The sequence below is a fragment of the Arachis stenosperma genome, chromosome 2, assembly GCF_014773155.1.
Source record: "Arachis stenosperma cultivar V10309 chromosome 2, arast.V10309.gnm1.PFL2, whole genome shotgun sequence".
In the NCBI taxonomy this organism is placed as follows: Eukaryota; Viridiplantae; Streptophyta; class Magnoliopsida; order Fabales; family Fabaceae; genus Arachis; species Arachis stenosperma.
In genome coordinates, this window is record NC_080378.1 from 77,887,057 (window position 1) to 77,896,441 (window position 9,385).

At 36.6% G+C, this 9,385-nt stretch overlaps 1 non-coding gene across 1 annotated transcript; it reads left to right on the plus strand.

Moving 5' to 3' along the window:
- The first annotated feature begins 7,046 nt into the window (after positions 1-7,046).
- Positions 7,047-7,150, plus strand: LOC130964527 (small nucleolar RNA R71). The gene has a single exon (XR_009080617.1). It is a non-coding gene; the product is annotated as a small nucleolar RNA R71 (small nucleolar RNA).
- The last annotated feature ends 2,235 nt before the right edge of the window (positions 7,151-9,385 follow it).

A 9,385-nucleotide genomic window follows, 5' to 3' on the forward strand; every position in this document is an offset into this window, starting at 1 on the left:
TTTTGTGAAAATTTTTCGAAAAATTTTGAAATTGAAATCTGAATTTTATATAAAAATTTCGAAAATGTAGTTTTAAAATTAGTTAGAAAATATATATATATTTTTTTGAATTTTGAATTTTATGATGAAAGAGAAAAACACACAAAAGACACAAAACTTAAAATTTTTAGATCTAATGCTCCTTATTTTCGAAAATTTTGGAGGGAAAACACCAAGGAACACCAAACTTAAAAATTTTAAGATCAAGACACAAGAAAAACTCAAGAACACCTTGAAGATTCACAAGACCACCAAGAACAAAAGAAAGAACACCAAACTTAAAATTTTTAGAAAACTTTAATAAAATTTTCGAAAATTATGAAAAGATTAACAAGAAAACACCAAACTTAAAGTTTGGCACAAGATTAAATCAAGAAAAATTATTTTTGAAAAAGATTTTCAAAAGAACTGGTGGGCCCAATCATCAAGAATATAAACTAATGCTCTAGCCAATAGAGAGTAAATGTAACACTTGTTCTAAATAGGTATATTCCTTTTGAAAGATTAATGCTTTAAAAAGAACACAAGTGAAACAATAAAAGACACAGAACAAGAAAAAGTAAAGATCAAACAAGGAAAATAAACAAGAACAACTTGAAGATCAAGGAAGAACAAAGAACACAAGTTCGAAAATTTTAAAAAAAATTATAAAATATGCAATTGAAACCAAACTTAGAACAAGACACTAAACTCACGAAAAAAAATTAAAATTTGATAAAGAAAAATAATATTTTTGAAATTTTTTTTAAAAAAAAAGGGATAATAAAAGATGCAATTCTAGTAAAAAAAAGGATAAATTCTTCCTAATCTAAGCAACAAAATAAACCTTTAGTTGTTCAAACTCGAATAATCCCCGGCAACGGCGCCAAAAACTTGGTGCACGAATTTGCAATCCATACAACTAACCAGCAAGTGCACTGGGTCGTCCAAGTAATACCTTACGTGAGTAAGGGTTGATCCCACGAAGATTATTGGTTTGAAGCAAGCTATGTTTATTTTATTATTCTTAGTCAGGATATTAATGAAAATTATCAGTTGGAATGATTAGATTGGAAAAATAAAAGAGAATAAAATCGTTACTTGTTGTGCAGTAATGGGGAATATGTTGGAGTTTTGGAGATGCTTTGTTCTCTGAATTTCTGCAATGTAATACTCAACTCAATTGTTTGTAAAGCACGTCTACGGCAAGCTGTATGTAGGGTGTCACCATTGTCAGTGGCTACCTCCCATCCTCTCAGTGAAAACATTCCTATGCTCTGTCACAGCACAGCTAATCAGCTGTTGGTTCTCGATCATGTTGGAATAGGATCCATTGATCCTTTTGCGTTTGTCATCACGCCTAGCAATCGCGAGTTTGAAGCTCGTCACAGTTATTCAATACTTGAATCCTACTCAGAATACCACAGACAAGGTTTAGACCTTCCGGATTCTCAAGAGTGGCCGCCATCAATTCTAGCTTATACCACGGAGATTCTGATTAAGGAATCTAAGAGAAGCTCATTCAGTCTGATGTAGAATGGAGGTGTTTGTCAGGCACACGTTCATGGATTGAGGGAGGTGATGAGTGTCACGGATCATCACCTCCTTCATAATTAAGCGTGAATAAACATCTTAGATCGGACCATACACACATTTGAGTAAAATAGAAATAATTGCATTAATTCATCGAGACGCTGCAGAGCTCCTCACCCCCAAGAATGGAGTTTAGAGACTCATGCCGTCAAAGTGTATAAAATTCAGATCTGAAAAATGTCATGGGGTCCAAAATAAGTCTCTAAAAGTTGTTTAAATAGTAAACTAGTAACCTAGGTTTACAGAAAATGAGTAAACTAAGATAATTGGTGCAGAAATCCACTTCTGGGGCCCACTTGGTGTGTGCTGGGGCTGAGACTAAAGCTATCCACGAACTGAGGCTTTTCTTGGAGTTGAACTCCAAGTTATAATGTGTTTTGGGCGTTCAACTCCAGATCATGACGTGTTTCTGGCGTTTAACTCCAGACAGCAGCATGTACTTGGCGTTCAACGCCAAGTTACGTCATCTATATTCGCGCAAAGTATGAACTATTATATATTGCTGGAAAGCCCTGGATGTCTACTTTCCAACGTCGTTGAGAGCGCACCAATTGAACTCCTGTAGCTCCAGAAAATCCATTTCGAGTGCTGGGAGGTTAGGATCCAACAGCATCAGCAGTCCTTTTTCAGCCTAACTCAGATTTTTGCTCAGCTCCCTCAATTTCAGCCAGAGAATATCTGAAATCACAGAAAAACACACAAACTCATAGTAAAGTCCAGAAATATGATTTTTGCCTAAAAACTAATAATATTCTACTAAAAACTAATTAAAACATACTAAAATCTACATGAAATTACCCCCAAAAAGCGTATAAAATATCCGCTCATCAGGCATCCATAGGAACTCAGAGTTCAGATAGTGTTATTGATTCTCCTAGTTAAGTATGTTGATACTTGAACACAACTACTTTTATGAGTCTTGGCCGTGGTCCTAAGCACTTTGTTTTCCAGTATTACCACCGGATACATAAATGCCACAGACACATGACTGGGTGAACCTTTTCAGATTGTGACTCAGCTTTGCTAAAGTCCCCAGTTAGAGGTGTCCAGAACTCTTAAGCACACTCTTTTTGCTTTAGATCATGACTTTAACCACTCAGTCTCAAGCTTTTCACTTGGACCTGCATGCCACAAGCACATGGTTAGAGACAGCTTGATTTAGCCGCTTAGGCCTGGATTTTGTTTCCTTGGGCCCTCATATCCATTGATGCTCAAAGCCTTGGATCCTTTTTACCCTTGCCTTTTGGTTTTAAGGGCTATTGGCTTTTTCTGCTTGCTTTTTCTTTTTCTTTCTTTAATTTTTTTTTGCCACTTTTTTTTTCACAAGCTTTGTTCTTCACTGCTTTTTCTTACTTCAAGAATCAATTTTATGATTTTCAGATCATCAATAATATTTCTCTTTTTCATCATTCTTTCAAGAGCCAACAATTTTAACATTCATAAACAACAGGATCAAAAATATGCACTTTTCAAACATTCATTCAGAAAACAAAAAGTATTGTCACCACATCAATATAATTAAACTAATTTCAAGGATGAATTCGAAACTCATGTACTTCTTGTTCTTTTGTATTAAAAACATTTTTCATTTAAGAAAGGTGAAGGATTCATGGAGTTATTTATAGCCTTAAGTCATAGACACTAGACACTAATGATCATGTAATAAAGACACAAACATAGATAAACATGAAGCTCAAAAACCGAAAAAACAGAGAGATAAGAACAAGGAAGTTAAGGAACGAGTCCACCTTAGTGATGGTGGTGCCTTCTTTTTGAAGGACCAATGGTGTTCTTGAGCTCCTCTATGTCTCTTCCTTGCCTTTGTTGCTCCTCCCTCATAGCTCTTTGATCTTCTCTAATCTCATTGAGAATGATGGAGTGCTCTTGGTGTTCCACCCTTAATTGGTTCATGTTATGACTCAATCCTTCTAGAGAAGTGTTGAGTTGTTCCCAATAGTTGTTTGGAGGAAAATACATCCCTTGAGGCATCTCAGGGATTTCTTGATGATGAGTTTTCTCATGCGTCTCTTGAGATCCATGAATGGGCTCTCTTGTTTGCTCCATCCTCTTCTTAGTGATGGGCTTGTCCTCTTCAATGAGGATGTCCCCTTCTATGACAACTCCAGCTAAGTTGTATAAATGGAAAATGAGATGAGGAAAAGCTAGCCTTGTCAAGGTGGAGGGCTTTTCGGCTACTTTGTAGAGTTCTAGAGGGATGACTTCATGAACTTCTACTTCCTCTCCAATCATGATGCTATGGATCATGATGGCCCGATCCACAGTTACTTCGGATCGGTTGCTAGTAGGGATGATGGAGCATTGGATGAACTCTAACCATCCTCTAGCTACAGGCTTAAGGTCCAGTCTTCTCAATTGAACTAGCTTGCCTTTTGAGTCTCTTTTCCATTGAGCTCCTTCCACACATATGTCCATGAGGACTTGGTCCAACCTTTGATCAAAGTTGACCCTTCTAGTGTAAGGGCGTGCGTCTCCTTGCATCATAGGCAAGTTGAATGCCAACCTTACATTTTTCGGACTCAAATCTAAGCATTTCCCCCGAACCATTATAAGCCAATTCTTTGGGTTTGGGTTCATGCTTTGATCATGGTTCCTAGTGATCCATGCGTTTGCATAGAACTCTTGAACCATTAAGATTCCGACTTGTTGAATGGGGTTGGTAAGAACTTCCCAACCTCTTCTTTGGATCTCATGTAGGATCTCCGGATACTCATTTTTCTTGAGCATGAAAGGGATCTCGGGGATCACCTTTTTCTTAGCCACAACTTCATAGAAGTGGTCTTGATGGGCTTTTGAGATGAATCTCTCCATCTCCCATGACTCAGAGGTGGAAGCAATTGCCTTCCCTTTCCTCTTTCTTGAGGTTTCTCTGGCCTTAGGTGCCATCAATGGTTATGGAAAAATAAAAAAGCTATGCTTTTACCACACCAAACTTAGAATGTTGCTCGTCCTCGAGCAAAAGAAGAAAGAAAAGAAGAAGAAGAAGATATGGAGGAGAGGGAGAGAGTTGTGGGTTTTGGCCAAGGGGAGAAGAGAGGGTAGTGTTGTGTGAAAATGAAGAAGGAAAGAGAGGTTTATATAGTGAAGGGAGATGGGTTTAGGTTCGGTCATTTAGGGTGGGTTTGGGTGGGAAAGAGATTTTGAATTTGAAGGTAGGTGGGGTTTATGGTGAAGAGTGGATGGATGTGATTGGTAAAGGGGTAATGGGGAAGAGAGATTGAGGTGATTGGTGAAGAAGAGAGAGGTGGGGTAGGTGTGGATCCTGTGGGGTCCACAGATCCTGAGGTGTCAAGGATTTATCATCCCTACACTTTTTAGGCGTGTAAAACGCCCTCTGTATGTAATCCTGGCGTTTAACGCCAGACTGATGCTTGTTTCGGCATTAAACGCCCAAATGTAGCTTGTTTCTGGCGTTTAACGCCAGCCTGATGCTTGTTTCTGGCATTAAACGCCAGCTTGGTGCTTGTTTCTGGCGTTAAACGCCAGACAGATTCTTGTTTCTGGCGTTTAAACGCCAGACAGCTCTTCCTCCTGGGTGTGCTTTTTCTTCTGCTATTTTTGATTCTATTTTTAATTTTTGCAATTGTTTTGTGACTCCACATGATCATAAACCTAATAAAACATAAAAGAACAATAGAAATATAGATAAATAAAAATTGGGTTGTCTCCCAATAAGCGCTTCTTTAATGTCAATAGCTTGACAGTGAGCTCTCATAGAGCTTCACAGATGTTCAGAGCATTGTTGGGACCTCCCAACACCAAACTTAGAGTTTGAATGTGGGGGTTCAACACCAAACTTAAAGTTTGGTTGTGGCCTCCTAACACCAAACTTAAAGTTTGATTGTGGGGGCTTTGTTTGACTCTGTATTGAGAGAAGCTTTTCATGCTTCCTCTCCATGGCTGCAGAGGAAGATCCTTGAGCTTTAAACACAAGGTAGTCCCCATTCAATTGAAGGATTAGCTCTCCTCTATCAACATCAATCACAACTCCTGCTGTGGCTAGAAAGGGTCTTCCAAGGATGATGCATTCATCCTCATCCTTCCCAGTGTCTAAGATTATGAAATCAGCAGAGATGTAAAGGCTTTTAACCTTCACTAACACGTCCTCTACCAATCCATAAGCTTGTTTTATTGACTTGTCTGCCATCTCTAATGAGATTCTTGCAGCTTGTACCTCAAAGATCCCTAGTTTCTCTATTACAGAGAGTGGCATAAGATTTATACCTGACCCTAGGTCACATAGAGCCTTCTCAAAGGTCATGGTGCCTATGGTACATGGTATTAAGAATTTACCAGGGTCTTGTTTCTTTTGAGGTAGAGTTTGCTGAACCCATGTATTTAGTTCACTAATGAGCAAGAGAGGTTCATCTTCCCAAGTCTCATTACCAAACAACTTGGCATTCAACTTCATGATGGCTCCTAGATATTGAGTAACTCGCTCTTCAGTTACATCTTCATCCCCTTCAGAGGAAGAATAGTTCTCAGAGCTCATGAATGGCAGAAGGAAGTTTAATGGAATCTCTATGGTCTCTATATGAGCCTCAGATTCCTTTAGGTCCTCAATAGGGAACTCCTTTCTGTTTGGAGGACGTCCCATGAGGTCTTTCTCATTGGGATTCACATCCTCCCTTTCCTCTTTGGATTCAGCCATTTTGATAATATCAATGGCATTGCACTCTCTTTTTGGATTCTCTTCTGTATTGCTTGGGAGAGTACTAGAAGGAGTTTCAGTGATTTTCTTACTCAGCTAACCCACTTGTGCCTCCAAATTTCTAATGGAGGACCTTGTTTCATTCATGAAACTTAAAGTGGCCTTAGATAGATCAGAGACTATGTTTGTGAAGCTAGAGGAGCTCTGCTCAGAATTCTCTGTCTGTTACTGAGAAGATGATGGAAAAGGCTTGCTATTGCTAAACCTGTTTCTTCCACCATTATTAAAGCCTTGTTGAGGCTTTTGTTGATCCTTCCATGAGAAATTTAGATGAATTCTCCATGAGGGATTATAGGTGTTTCCATAGGCTTCACCCATGTAATTCACCTCTGCCATTGCAGGATTCTCAGAATCATAAGCTTCTTCTTCAAAAGATGCCTCTTTAGTACTGTTGGACGCATTTTGCCATCTATTCAGACTCTGAGAAATCATGTTGACTTGTTGAGTTAACATTTTGTTCTGAGCCAATATGGCATTCAGAACATCAATTTCAAGAAATCCCTTCTTTTGAGGCGTCCCATTACTCACAAGATTTCTCTCAGAGGTGTACATGAATTGGTTATTTGCAACCATGTCAATGAGTTCTTGAGCTTCTGCAGGCGTTTTCTTTAGGTGAATGGATCCACCTGCAGAATGGTCCAGTGACATCTTACAGAACTCAGATAGACCATTATAGAATATATCCAAAATGGTCCACTCTGAAAGCATGTCAGAAGGACACTTTTTGGTTAACTGCTTGTATTTTTCCCAAACTTCATAGAGGGATTCACCATCTTTTTGCTTGAAGGTCTGAACATCCACTCTGAGCTTGCTCAGCTTTTGAGGAGGAAAGAACTTGGCCAAGAAGGCCGTGACCAGGTTATCCCAAGAGTCCAGGCTATCTTTAGGTTGTGAGTCCAACCATGTTCTAACTCTGTCTCTTACAGCAAAGGGGAAAAGCATGAGCCTGTAGACTTCAGGATCTACTCCATTAGTCTTAACAGTATCACTGATCTGCAAGAATTCAGTTAAAAACTGATAGGGATCTTCTGATGGAAGTCCATGGAACTTGCAATTCTGTTGCATTAGAGCAACTAGTTGAGGCTTCAGCTCAAAATTGTTTGCTCCAATGGTAGGGATTGAGATGCTTCTTCCATAAAAATTGGAAGTAGGTGTAGTATAATCACAAAGCATTCTCCTTGCGCTTCCACTATTGTTATTGGGTTCGGCCATGTCTCCTTCTTTTTCGAGATTCTCTGTAAGGTTTTCTCTGGATTATTGTGCTTTAGCTTCTCTTAGCTTCTTCTTCAGAGTTCTTTCAGGTTCAAGATCTACTTCAACAAGAATGTCCTTGTCCTTGCTCCTACTCATATGAAACAGAAGAAAACAGAAAAGAAAGAGGAATCATCTATGTCACAGTATAGAGATTCCTTTATGTGAGTAGAAGAAGAAAAGAAATAGAAGAGGGAGGAGAAAAATTCGAACACAAAAGGGGAAGAGAAGGTTCGAATTTTTAGATGAAGAGAAGTGTTAGTAAATGAATAAATAAATAGAAGAAGATGAGAGGGAGAGAATTTTGAAAATTGTTTTTGAAAAATAGTTAGTGATTTTTGAAAATTAAGAGAAGAAATACAATTAAAATTAAGATTTGAAACAATTAGTTAATTAAAAGAATTTTGAAAAAGAGGAAGGAATTTTCGAAAATTAGAGAGAGAAAAGTAGTTAGGTGGTTTTGAAAAAGATAAGAAACAAACAAAAAGTCAATTAGTTAGTTGAAAAAGAATTGAAAATCAATTTTGAAAAGATAAGAAGTTAGAAAAGATTTTGAAATTGATTTTGAAAAAAATAAGATTTAAAAAAGATAGTTTGAAAAGATATGATTGAAAAAGATATTTTGGAAAAGATTTGTTTTTTAAAATTAAAATTTGATTACTTGACTAACAAGAAATAAAAAGATATGATTCTAGAATTTAAAGATTGAACCTTTCTTAACAAGAAAGTAACAAACTTCAAATTTTTGAATCAATCATATTAATTGTTAGTAAAGTTTTCGAAAATTTGAAATAAAGATAAGAAAAAGATTTTGAAAATCAATTAAAAAAAATTTCGAAAATATAAAAGAAAAATGAAAAAGATTTGATTTTTGAAAAGATAAGATTTTTAAAATTGAAATCTTGACTTGACTAACAAGAAACAACTAATTTTAAAATTTTTGACTAAGTCAACCCAAAGATTTCAAAATTTATGAGAGAAATAAGGAAAATATATTTTTTTATTTTTGAATTTTTAATGAGGAGAGAGAAAAACACAAAAATGACTCAAAACATGAAAATTTTGGATCAAAACCAATGATGCAAGCAAGAACACTATGAATGTCAAGATGAACACCAAGAACACTTTGAAGATCAAGATGAACATTAAGATTTATTTTTGAAAAATTTTGAAGAAAAGAAAAACATGTAGGACACCAAACTTAGAAATTTTCAATGCTTAGACACTATGAATGCAAAAATGCATATGAAAAACAACAAAAGACACAAAACAAGAAAATTTAAAGATCAAACAAGAAGACTTATCAAAAGACTTATCAAAAACAACTTGAAGATCATGAAGAATGCAATGCATGAATTTTTCGAAAAAATGCATAAATTTTTTTTTAAAAAACATGCAATTGACACCAAACTTAAAATTGACACTAGACTCAAACAATAAACACAAAATATTTTTGGTTTTTATGATTTTATTAATTTTTTGGTTTTTTTTCGAAAATTATTTTTTTTGAAAAACGAAAACAAAGAAAAAATTTTTGAAAAATTTTTGAAAACTTTTTGGAAAACAAAATAAGAAGAAAATTACCTAATCTGAGCAACAAGATGAACCGTCAGTTGTCCAAACTCGAACAATCCCCGGCAACGGCGCCAAAAACTTGGTGCACGAAATTGTGATCATCAACAATGGCGCCAAAGACTTGGAGCTCTCAAACGTGAATCACACTTTGTCACAACTTCGCACAACTAACCAACAAGTGCACTGGGTCATCCAAGTAATAAAGCTTACGTGAGTAAG